At 31.9% G+C, this 13,906-nt stretch overlaps 1 protein-coding gene across 1 annotated transcript in view; it reads left to right on the top strand.

The window, feature by feature from the left end:
• LOC129753099 (protein timeless homolog) overlaps positions 1–13,906 on the top strand; it is a 225,096-nt gene that overhangs the window by 138,686 nt on the left and 72,504 nt on the right. The window lies entirely within an intron of this gene.

Genomic DNA, 13,906 nt, shown 5'->3' with positions numbered 1-13,906 from the left:
TGAATTGTATTCTTAATTCTTATTTGATGTTGTTGACGTATGCTATAAGGTTATATACGATCAATGGTATGGATGGCTGGTTAGCCTCAGCTATAACCTCGAAACTTGATTTGGATTTGGCCTCATCAGAGTTGAGAGGTTGTTATGATAAAAATTAATATTTTCTCGCTTTTTATTTTTTGAATATTTTAACTTAATTTTTAACTATCAAAATTTCCTACACATTTGATTGAAACTTTCCAGTTTCTTAACAGTTATGTTCGCGCCTTGGGCATCCAAATATCATTTCAGTAAATAAAGAAAATGTAAAATTTCGAAGCATGGAATAGTTGAAAATTTTGGATGTTTAGTAGTGAGTGATAGAGAAGCTGAAAATGTTTCTTTTTACGTTTTAATCACTACAAATTACAAGAAGTATATGCATATTTCAAATTAATTGCTGCAGGTTGTTTACAAACAAGTGGCAATTACAAACCTTAATAAAAGGAATACGGACTTGAGGAAAGAAGTCACTACTGAACATGTATACATTTTTCGTTAAAATCATTTCTTGAAATGAGATATGAAGTGGACTTCTCGAAACATTGTTAAATTTGCTTTAACTTATAGTTTTCAAAATGATTTTCAGATGAGATTAATGAAAAATTAGTGCGTATATTGAAAAAGTATTTGACCTGGCTCCACTGGGTAGCATAAAAAAATTAAAACATTGAAAACTCAAACCGGTTGAGTCGAAGGGGCGAAAACGGAAATTTTGTCTCAGGAAAACCGGGATTTGGGTACGTTCTTTTGATAAAAACAATCGTTTCATTCTTGTTTAGAGGTTAGGGCTGAGGCCTTTTGATAAGGTAGTGTTCGTAAATAACTGTCAATATATCCTAATAACTCTAAAAAGAGTTTATTGGGATTATACTTATTTAAAAAAAAAAACTAATAGAAACGGGAGCATACAGGATATTCCAGGATCCAGTAACTTAAAAATCCCAATAAGTTGAAAATAAAGTCATTTATACGAAAATTATGATAATTTTCAAATACTTTTATTTTTTTTCTTATATACCTACAGTTTCTTATTTTCATAAAACTATCATCTGTTGTCTCCTGAGCCGATGTCCGCGAGCTCGAGCCCAAGAGTAAAACATCGAACACAGTTGTACCGGATGAGTTTTTCAATAACGATCCGCCAACTGCAACGTTGATAAAGTCGCGAATGCCATAAAAATGGTAAAACGGCTATAATCGAAACAAAAAAAAAAAAAAAAAAAAAAACTATCATTTGTTTATGATTTTGTATAATATGTATCCACATATAATTAACAGACTGTAAGAAAGGCTACAATCCACTGTCAAGTGTATTAATCGGGATTTTTATTCAGTCATCATTTGGCTGAGAATCACTACTCACCTCGAATGCGGGGACTTTCACGAGTCAGGTTTTATTCTACATCTTAGCCAGGCCAGAAAAAAGGGGCGCGCAGGGCTAAGTTTTCTATTCGGTACAATTTCCTCCAATACCCATCAAACATCGACGACGAAAGTATTCCAGAAAAGTTAAATAGGACAAACAGAAAAGTGGTTCTGGAAGGAGATAGAGAGGGTATTTAGGAGGGAGTGAGGCAAAGCAGCCTGCAGTAGTGAGATGCTGTATTCGAGGTAAATTATGATGGAAGAGAGATGCGAAAGGATCCAAGCGACGAGTCAGACAAAAGTGAGCGGAGCTTCGAAATTCTTGGGCAGCATCCATCCACCATCCCTAGGGAGACGGAGGGGCGGAGAGATTGAATGCGAAAGGATTATAGTTTAGAGGTGTTTGACGTTTTGAGTGAGGTTCATTAAAAGTTTTGAGATCGGCGACGATGATGACGAAGACGAGAACGAGCAGCCCTCGATCAGAATCAAACTAGGAGTTTGATGATAATATGAACAAGTTTGGCGAAAGTTTTGGGGCCGATGTTAAGTGGCAAATTACGGAAAATTTCACGCTTCGCTTTTGCCTCGAGCATCAAAAACAAACACTGAGGGAGCATGTGATGGTGGAAGTTTTATCATGCCAGGTAATCGAAATAGTGCCCCAAATTTATGATGCAATTGTAACGCAGTTTCATTTGAAACCATGCTTGGCGCAGACCTTCTTCTCAGTTCTCAGGGCAAGTTTCTATGACGTTGGCTGATTAGATTATGCATGCTGCTCTGATGCAGTTGTCCTTCTTGTGTGTCTTCCATCAGCCAGAGCCTGCTTTGTACGGTGCGGATTAAATTGAATAAAGTCGAGGTTTGACAGCGTTGAATATTACATCAAGATTTACGTAAAGTGATAGGAAAATATGCTTACAATGGAACGCAAACAACGACAATAACCGGTGTTGTGTCGTGAATCGCGTGGGTGGTGCAGTGCATGTGACTTTCATCTAACCCGGTTTTGTAATTTTGCAACTACACACATTTACCGACAAGCAAGTGTCAATGACACTGTTCTACATCCTTTTATCGATGGTGCGGAAATAAGGGTAAAATACGATGTACGAAACGGAACTCCAGCATGAGTCGCTGCATATGAATATGGTTCTGATAAACGTCGGGGAATAAAATGAAGTTAAAACGAGCGTGTAGCTTAACGTGGCCAACTTCAGCCTAGTCTAGCTATATGAGAATTCCACAACTCAACAACAATAATGACAATAATAATAATATCAACTTCATCAGCATGCCAATAGATTTCGTGATTCGTCGAGGGATTGAGAACAGGGCAAAATCCAACAGAAACAACAACAAAAAGTGGATGAGATGCTGTGCAGTGCAGCCAGAAAGGGCGCGTCGACGTTCGTTGAGTCGCGGATTTATGATGACAACGAACCATGTCAAAATTTTGATGAAATATACAGCACATCGTCGAGCTGTAGGATGCTAGCACACAGAAAGAGAGAGAGATGCGAGCAGTAATTGAAATTTAAAAGTTAATTGAATTGCAAATGTTTGCCTTGGACAGCTGCCTGTACGTCCTATATCTATAGGGTCGTGGTTGGGTTCGGTTTGAAGGAGTATAATTCTGGAGGAAATGTAAAATAGAGTAAGGGAAGAGACAGCAAATGGCTGGCGTGACGAAACGCGCCAAACAGCCGCAACATGACACGCGATGAATCAAGGGAAGCCTAATTAGTTTTGCTGTAGGAAATTGATTTGGCAGTTCCAGTCCCGTCGAAGTCCCCAGTCAGTAGTGGAGTGGAATGATCGATAAGTTAATTTCGTTCGTTATTCTACCCTAAATGATAACAATCGTCCATTAATTGTTGCGTAAATTGCAAAATAGTAGATGGTGTTGAAAATGCGATTTCATATCTCACATTGAAATTTATGCGCTGTGCTCATTCATAAATTTTCATAATTTATCACAAGTTTCGAGCCACGGCTTTCCGTTACTTCCGGTGCGTGGCCACTTTAACGCTGCTTATTTTTGAGCCAACGAATCCTGCCCGAACCAAAGGATTTTTTTTTATTTTTAACTAATTTTGTTTTTAACACATTAATGACCGAGAAGAAATCTGAGCCGCGAAACACCGTTATTTCGGCAATCTATATCTTTGAAATCCATGAACAAAATTCTACAAATATTGCATTGTTGAGCTACCAATAGTGCTGTGTTTAATTTCGAATATGTTTCATCAATAAATTTATAACATTTGAGTAAACTTCTAAGAATAACGCACTCGTGCCGAGCGAAAAATCGAGATATCTCGTAGTCGGTCTGCAATGTGTCGTAACCAATTTCTAAAACTCATCACATAATTTAAAATATGTTCATTGATTTTTCTACAAATTTAGTTTTTCTTATTACGAGCGATTTCTTTCAAGACCACAACGAGGTTCAACAAAGATTTATGCTGCTTGGAATGTCTTCTTTCATTTTTGGAACACGCGTGCGCCATCTATAATGCATACTATGAACCACATTTTTTTCAAATCAAGACAGTTTTTAAATAAGTTTTCTGTTTCCTGAAGCTTGACCTTCAAAATAACTCAAAATTTTGAATTTTGTCCAAGTTATAACAAATTTAGAAGATTATCCTTCTTCGGTACAAAAACAACATACATATTTGACTTTCTATCACTCCACCACCGTTTTTGCGTGCACGATTCCAGATCCAACTTAAACAGAGTATAAACATTGTGGGATCTATTGAAGTGCTTTGCAGAGAAAACGGTCGCTTTTGGAGGCAGTCTTCTTTGGATTTTTAGCCATTCATTCTGTCAATCGTTATGAAAGACTAAGTAATTTGCAGTTTCCACAGATCGTGAGCCTCCTCAAGTACTAGACATTAAATTTTTCAAACAAGGAGAAAAATGTTTATCTCCGGAAAATACCGGCGAGACTTGGCAACGAAAAGTCTCTGGTTGGAAACCTGTCAGGTGGCCGCTAAGGAGTCCGTTTTGATGTCTATTACATCATTTTTTCAAAATATCTCCCCACAAGCAGTCCAAATATTTTGCGCCCGATTTGACTATCGTATTTTGTATATTTTACCGGTGGGCAGTTTTTCTACCTTGTAGAAATGAAGTCAGGCTTATTTATAAGTCAACTAGACCAGTCAGAAAAAATTGACTTTTTAAGAACTTTATCACATTTTCAGATTGAGCTTGTAATAACCTTACACATTTCTCTAACATCATGGAATCAATTATCTTAACTTTTATTCAAATTTTAGCTCCTTATTGGATCCTCTAGGACTTCTTTTACGATTACCATGTGAATTTTGGTCAAATAGTTGATTTCCAGCTGTTTTGGGTCTCCCACTGGGACTTTTCTGGATTTTTCTCGATCCTGCCCTAAAAAATTTGTTAATGAGCATCACTATTGGACGCTATCTCAGAAACCACTAGACAGATAGTCACCAAAATTTGTACCCGTACACTTTACAATACTAGGTAGTTTCACTGAGAATTTCAACAATTTCCATTAATGCATTCAAAAGTTATTCACAAAACAAAGTGTTGCATTTTTTTCGAATACACTCCTTGGGTACCTACCTCATTACTCTATCGTATTTGATGTTTTGAAAGAAGCTTATTAATCGATTCGAATATTTGTTTTGACAGATATGGTAAAAATGTCTCAAATGATTAAAATTTACAAAAATCAAAAAAACATGGTTAAAATGACAAAATAACAAAAATGCCAAAAGTACAAAATGAAAAAAATAATAATAATATAACTCATGACGAAAACTTCTAAATTTTTAAAAAAGCAAAATAACACGTTTACTAAATTAAAAATTTACAATAATCTTCAAAATTACAAACATGACAAGAATCACGAAAATGATTATAATTATTAAAGGGCGAAAAAAAAAGACAAAAATGTTAATGACATGAATTACAAAACGACAATAAAAAAACAAAAATAATAAATGACAAATATAACAGGAATGAAAATAAAAGACACTAAAATGAGTTTCCTCGAGAAAATAACGAGCCGTTCAAGGTTTGATGTATTAAATATTATTGAGCGTAGCTCCAGATTTTATTTGTTTTTATTTCCAATTCGATAACTACTTCGGAGTATTTTATGGCAAAGTAATCGTTTTTGGTATAAGCCACTAAGCTCGAAAATACAATACACAACAGACACAAAATGGAGTGTTAAGAACCATCTTTGGCGGCGTACAGGAGAACGGAGTGTGGAGGCGAAGGATGAACCACGAGCTCGCGCGACTCTACGGCGAACCCAGTATCCAGAAGGTGGTGAAAGCTGGCCGGATACGCTGGGCTGGACATGTTGCGAGAATGCCGGACGACTGTCCTGCAAAACAGGTGTTTGCTACGAATCCGGTAGGAACAAGACGAGCGGGGGCGCAACGAGCGAGGTGGTTAGACCAAGTGGAGCGTGATCTGGCGAACGTGGGGTGCCCGAGAAATTGGAGAACGGTTGCTATGAACCGAGTGAATTTTAGGAATTATGTTCGTCAAGTTATGTCGTGAGACGGAATACTATGTAAATAAATAACACAAAACGGAGAAAATTTTCAAAACAACGAAACTTAAAAAATAATTAAAAATGATGAAAATTAAATGAAGGATTTTTGTCCTTAATTTATCATTTTGAAAATAGAACAATAATTACAATAATGACAAAAAATCCATATATTCCAAAAACTACAAAAATGACAAAAACATAAAACATTACAAAAATTTTAAAAAATGCTCAAAATATCCAAAATGATAAAATACCATAAAATTGCAAAATCAATAATCAAAACAAATCGATAAAAATATTGACAAAAATACGGAATATATAAAAATTATAATGGAATGACCAATATGACATAAGACAAATAACCACAAAAATGACAGAAATGAAAAAAAATTACAATCACAATAACGACGAAATAAAATAAAACAAACACAAAGGATGAAAATACCATGACAAATGTAAAAAAGTGGCAAATTAGTATCATCTAACAAAAATGATAAAAATAAAAATGGAAAATTTGTGATAAAATTACAAAATTACAAAATTAAAGTCGTCTGATAAATAAAAATATAAAAAAAATAAAAATTATAACAAAAGTCAAAAGTATAAAAAATGCAAAAAATACAATTATCGGAAAAATGACAAAATGTAATTGTTCCAGTAAGAAAAGCGACAGCAATCAGTTTATTTGCTTCAAAACTAAAATTTATTTGCTTCAAAACTAAAATCAAGAAACATGATTATTTTCGGTTTTTCTCTAGAGTTTTCATACCTACATTTAAGTGCACTTCTCTGTTACGATGACGGGAACAAGTGTTTCAAAGCTCGAAAGATAGCAACTGTGATTTAACCCTGCGGAAGAACCCTGGTAATTTGCTGAATTTTAACATGTGAAGTATACCTTCAAACCTTAAACAGTTTTATTCTCGCTAATCTAGCTATTCCGTGACACGCTTAAACGAGTTTTTGTTTCGGGGGAATCTACACAGAATTGGAAACATTAACTTCAGTTCGCTATCTGATTTCCTGGTACATACGCTTTTCTATATACAACGATATTTAATCGCACCACTTCTAATTACATACTACACTTAATAATAAATACAATTTTCGCAATACTTCGCGTCCCCACTCGAGGATCTGACCGGTTTAATTAGTGTTAAATCTACCGTTATGTTTCTCCTCTTCGTCCAGAATGCCCATTTAGTAATGAATACCATAAATTTTAAAATTTCCCAAAAAGTTTAATCATTTTTGAAACATACAAAGCAATAAAAACATTAGATAAATCCTGAAAAAGATGGAACTTACCAAAACGACAAAATCGATTTTAACTACAAAAAATTACAAAAATATAAAATTCCATTTTTATTTTATTAAACAAAATAAATACACAAACAAAAATCATGCAAAAAACTGACAAAAAAGTTGAACGTTTCAAAAATTGACTGAAATCACCAAAATGAAAAGAAAACGAAAAATAATAAGATAAAGGTTAAAATATCATGAGAATATGACAAAAATAGCTAAATTGACTTAAATGACAAAGTGAAACATCTGACAAAACTGAAATAATGTCGAAAAAGGAAAAATTTCCAAAATTTCAAAAATGAAAAAAACATGATAAAATTGGAAAAAAGACAAATGACAAAAACTACAAAATTACATTTTTGTAGGTGATGGAAAGAATCAGAGAAACATGAGGTATCAAAGAAAGAACGAAAGAACATAAGCCGTAAATATCATGAAAATTAACAAAATAACTAACACTGAAATTATCTCGAAATGAAAAAATATAAAAAATGCTTAAAACTACAAAGTGACAAAAACAAAAAAATATTACAAAAACTCGAATATGATCAAAATGATAAAACACAAAACAGAGAAATTTTCTATATAACAAAATTAAAAGTATCATAAAATGATGTACACACATTAAAAAATGCTGAAAAAATGGCAAAAATGCTTGAATAAAAAATAATAACATAAATATCAAAAATGGCAAAAAATCACGGAAATTACATAACGTGTCAATGAAATGACGGAAAAATGACAAAAATGTAACAAGCCAAAAAAAGACTAGCAAAACTGTCGAAAAATGACAGAAATGACAACAGAGACAAAAATGATAACAATATCAATGATTAAAACGACAAACATTTCAAATATGACAAAATTTAAGAAAATGAAATACATACAAATGACAAACGTGACATAAATGACAAAAATGACACTAAATAAAAAAAATGAAAAAAAAATGCAAACAAAATGACAGAAATGACAAAAATGACAAAAATGACGCAAATGACGCAAATGACAAAAATGACAAAAATGACAAAAATGACAAAAATGACAAAAATGACAAAAATGACAAAAATGACAAAAATGACAAAAATGACAAAAATGACAACAATGACAAAAATGACAAAAATGACAAAAATGACAAAAATGACAAAAATGACAAAAATGACAAAAATGACAAAAATGACAAAAATGACAAAAATGACAAAAATGACAAAAATGAAAAAAATGACGAAAAATGACAAAAATGACAAAATTGAAAAAAGTGGCAAAAATGACAAAAATGACAAAAAATTCACAAATTACAAAACATGACGAAAATGACGAAAATGACGAAAATGACAAAAATAACAACAATGACAAAAATTTGGAAAACAACAAAGATGACTACAAGACAATATTGACAAAAATGACAAAAATGACAAAAATGACCAAAATTTCAAAAATGACAAAAATGACAAAAAGGACAAAAATGACAAAAATGACAAAAATGACAAAAATGACAAAAATGACAAAAATGACAAAAATGACAAAAATGACAAAAATGACAAAAATGACAAAAATGACAAAAATGACAAAAATGACAAAAATGACAAAAATGACAAAAATGACAAAAATGACAAAAATGACAAAAATGACAAAAATGACAAAAATGACAAAAATGACAAAAATGACAAAAATGACAAAAATGACAAAAATGACATAAATGACAAAAATGACAAAAATGACAAAAATGACAAAAATGACAAAAATGACAAAAATGACAAAAATGACAAAAATGACAAAAATGACAAAAATGACAAAAATGACAAAAATGACAAAAATGACAAAAATGACAAAAATGACAAAAATGACAAAAATGACAAAAATGACAAAAATGACAAAAATGACAAAAATGACAAAAATGACAAAAATGACAAAAATGACAAAAATGACAAAAATGACAAAAATGACAAAAATGACAAAAATGACAAAAATGACAAAAATGACAAAAATGACAAAAATGACAAAAATGACAAAAATGACAAAAATGACAAAAATGACAAAAATGACAAAAATGACAAAAATTGTAAAAATGACATAAATGACATAAATGACAAAAATGACAAAAATGACAAAAATGACAAAAATGACAAAAAATGACAAAAATGACAAAAGTGAAAAAAGTGGCAAAAATGACAAAATTGACAAAAAATTCAAAAATTACAAAACATGACGAAAATGACGAGAATGACAAAAATGACAAAAATGACAAAAATGACAAAAATGACAAAAAAGACAAAAATGACAAAAATGACAAAAATGACAAAAAAAGACAAAAATGACAAAAATGACAAAAATGACAACAATTACAAAAAATGACAAAAATGACAAAAATGACAAAAATGACAAAAATGACAAAAATGACAAAAATGATAAAAATGATTAAAAATGACAAAAACGACAAAAATGACAAAAATGACAAAAATGACAAAAATGACAAAAATGACAAAAATGACAAAAATGACAAAATTGACAAAAATGACAAAAATGACAAAAATGACAAAAATGACAAAAATGACAAAAATGACAAAAATGACAAAAATGACGAAAAATGACAAAAATGACAAAAATGACAAAAATGACAAAAATGACAAAAATGACAAAAATGACAAAAATGACAAAAATGACAAAAAATGACAAAAATGACAAAAATGACAAAAATGACATAAAAGGCAAAAATGACAAAAATGACATAAAAGGCAAAAATGACAAAAATGACAACAATTACAAAAAATGACAAAAATGACAAAAATGACAAAAATGACAAAAATGATAAAAATGATTAAAAATGACAAAAATGACAAAAATGACAAAAATGACAAAAATGACAAAAATGACAAAAATGACAAAAATGACAAAAATGACAAAAATAACAAAAATGACAAAAATGACAAAAATGACAAAAATGACAAAAATGACAAAAATGACAAAAATGACAAAAATGACAGAAATGACAAAAATGACAAAAATTACAAAAATGACAAAAATGACAAAAATGACAAAAAATATTGTTTTTGCTTAAAGTTCATGATAAGATGGTCAACTGTAAAAATTTAACAACATTTTCATGACGTTTCCACTGTCTAACAATAAAAAAATAGCCTCAATTTAAATTCATTGGTTCAAAACAGAAAATTATTCAAATAACATGGATTTTTGTGGTTTTTTTTCCTCAAAATAAGCAACATTTTTTTTAAGTTTACATGAGACCAGATTAAATAACTCGTTTAATTTGTAGCATTAAAGGTTGCTAAAGTATTTTCCACACATATCCGGACCGGGCGAGTCCTGGCATTTTTATCTAAAAACTTGACTAAATCCGAGCTTTTGATTTCAAAATTTTCAATCCAAAATCCGGGCAATAATTGGGGAAATTTGGTTAAAACCACGGAATTATTAAATAAAAATCAAAAAGGATACACTTGAAAATAAAATTTATCTTAAAAATACATCAACAGATTTTAAATCGTATTAAAGCTAGCGAAAAGCTATTCATGATTATTTAAATAAAACATGCTAAAAACTCCGTCTTTTAAAGCTCACATACAAAACTATAATAACACAAATTAAGTTTTATTGTCAATTTTAGAAATAAAGTGAATAAATCTGTGCAAAACCAAGGCTTTTCTCTACGAAATCCGGGCAACCGACCAAGACCAAACTGTTCCTAAATTTTGTGGCAAATATTCAGTCCAGATAAAACAGGGAAATCTGGAAAGCTCATCTTAGCATCACCTAAACAATCTGGTCTATGAGAGCGTCTTAGCGATCTTAATATTTATCGATTAAAGAAAATGTTCTAAAAGTTGCTTCCAAATGATGATGGCTTCAGATGTTTCTCCGGAATTCTAGCAGAATTCCTTGAATGTTAAGCTTAAGGAATAAATCAAATTCCGGACAAAATAGAACAGGACTACCCAGCGAAAAAAAAACTATTTTCAATCAAACAATGGATAAATAGACGAGTTGAATTGAATTAACTTGGTACATGATCAATAACGGCTGTTGAATAATTTTAAAACTTTCTTAAAATTTCGGACTTTAAATTACTCTGAACTACAAAATTTTCGACTTCAGTTTTCTTGAGTGAGGATTCAACTTTTTGAACAAATTCCATTTACCCATATTTTATTACATACTATGAACTATTTTAGCAGAAGGAACATATACGAATGTATAAGAATGGTCATAAAATTTAGGTTTTTAAAAGTTTTTAAAATGTCCTGCTCTTTTCGACGATGTTCCGCTTTTTTTCGTGAAATGTCCCGCTTATTTCTGAAAGTATCCGGCATAGCATAGTGACTTCAATACAAAATGTCGAAAATTTATTTTTTGTTTATCCATTGCCACGTTAGATTATATTTTTTATTATCATCCCCTCAATGTTTATCAACTTCAATCCTTTAGAATGCATATTTGTGATAAGTGGAACTCATCTTCTTTTGTTCCAAATGTATAAAAATTAAATAAAAGCAATCTTTTTATCGTTTCACCTCGTAGTGTGCTTCTTAAAGCTATGATCATTTAGTATATGGGCACTTTATTTCGGTGATAGTTACGTTACTAGAGCTCGGGTATGCATAAATTTAGTTGTGTTGGTTATAAAGATGACTATCTTGCCTATTTTTTCAGATTTTTAAATTAACGTATGTTTGAGAAGTTTACGATGCAAAAAGACATGAAATATATTATTTTGAACAATTGCCTTGGAAATTCTTCATTGTCGATTTAAAAACCCATGAACTGTTGATTTTTTCTGATTTTTTTTTTGGTCCAAATGGTTAAGGAGTATAAGAAGCCACTCCAGGATGCTCAACCAAGCATCGTTATAGAACCCTTGATCTCAACTATGATAAAAAGTCTATGGTTATTGGGGATAACTTAAACCCCTTAACTATGCAGTAAATCCGTTTCCGCTAGGTTAAAAGTGTTGCCTGACTAGTAGACACCAAGCCGGGTTTTCACGCAATGTGACAGATGTGTTCTGATGGACAAAGAAATTTATGTTAAAACAGAATTTAAAAGGTCAAATTCTTTGAGATGCCTACTCATGAAAAGGTTCAAACCATATTGCAATTGGAGTTTTCAGGTGAATTTGTGTAAAATATCATGATTTTCTTCTGTGGTGAAAATAATAGATCAATACACGACTAAAAAAAAGTGTGGAAAGATATAAAATAGATTTTATGATAAAGTAAGAGTATTTCCTGAAATCATCGGTAATTTTGTTTTATATGTTCACATTGAATATCTTATTAACACTTTCAATTCCTCCATAGAAAGTTTTTCGATCAAATGAAAAGTTTTTAAAATACACACGTTTGTAACTGCTCGGATTCTTATTGAGCATTGCCTTACGTATACATACATTCTCCATATTGTTAGATCTTAATTTGAGTTAACATCGTTTTAACGCAGGAATTGCAGAAGCTGAGATCATCACATGATAGTAGAGAAGACCCATTGACGACGATACAATCAATAAATCTTTTTTTGCCCTGTGATAGATCAACTCACTGTACGAGGATTAAGTGTTATCAGTAACGAAGTAAAACAAAACATATCCTTACTATTCCTCGTTTGCCTTGCCTTTCAACGCTTTCCAGCAGCAGCGAAACCTAATGGATTGAATACATAGACGAGCATCAAATTCAGTGTGCCATCCTCTATGCTATTCTTCGTTTTAAACCTTCTAGTACTGGCATACGAGTATTAATCAGATATGTTAAAAATAGGAATCAGTTGTATCTGCAAGTCAAAAATTCATCAAACAAGATATGATTTTATTTTATTTCGGAAAAAATAGAATAGAGTCTCTTACCCTACGCAACATCATTGCATTCTCATCGCCCCGGAGCACGTCACTATTTTTCAATCTAACGAACTGCTGATTGAAATTTACCAAATTGCTCTAGTTTTATCGGTCTTTTCAAAGCTGCAAAATAGCAGATAAGTGCTCGTTCCACCTTTCGACAGACAAGTCTCGCATCGTTTTATTTTTTGTCTTCTCTCCATCAGAGAGACTTCTTCGCTCGATTTTCCAGACTCACATAAACATTGATTCCATTAAAAGTTTATGTTTTGCTGTTGACATTCGCAACTGCATTGTCAAGAGAAAGATAAATGATGCCAAACTAAATTGAATTCTTAAGTCATAGACGGATGTCTTATGGACAGAACTACGCTCTAATTATCCATGTACTTTAAAATCATTACAATTGAGGTCTTAAATGGCTACCTTTTGGAATCTCACTTCCACGAATTTTTTTTTTAAATTTTAAAAACTAAAATTCGGCTTCCAATTGTGAAAAAATAGTATTTCAACTTAATGCGCTTAATTCCATTTAAAAATCCGAGGTGTAAACACTCCTCAAAGTTCGCAACCGACAAGAAACATCCACGTGGTAGATACTCAGTCTACACTGCACTACTATACTGATGGCTTTGCGAATCGACGACGACGACAAGATGTGGCACATTGCGCCCCGGCTTTTAAGAACCGGAAGGAACTAGGAAAAACGCATGAATGGTTAACTGTACGTAAAAGTGCTTTTTCTGTTTTTGTTGTTGCCGCTCCATTCCACTTACCACTGACTG

This window comes from Uranotaenia lowii, chromosome 1 (genome assembly GCF_029784155.1).
Source record: "Uranotaenia lowii strain MFRU-FL chromosome 1, ASM2978415v1, whole genome shotgun sequence".
Taxonomy (NCBI): domain Eukaryota; kingdom Metazoa; phylum Arthropoda; class Insecta; order Diptera; family Culicidae; genus Uranotaenia; species Uranotaenia lowii.
The sequence above is the reverse complement of the archived record's forward strand: the minus strand, read 5'-3'. Positions and strand labels throughout refer to the sequence as shown.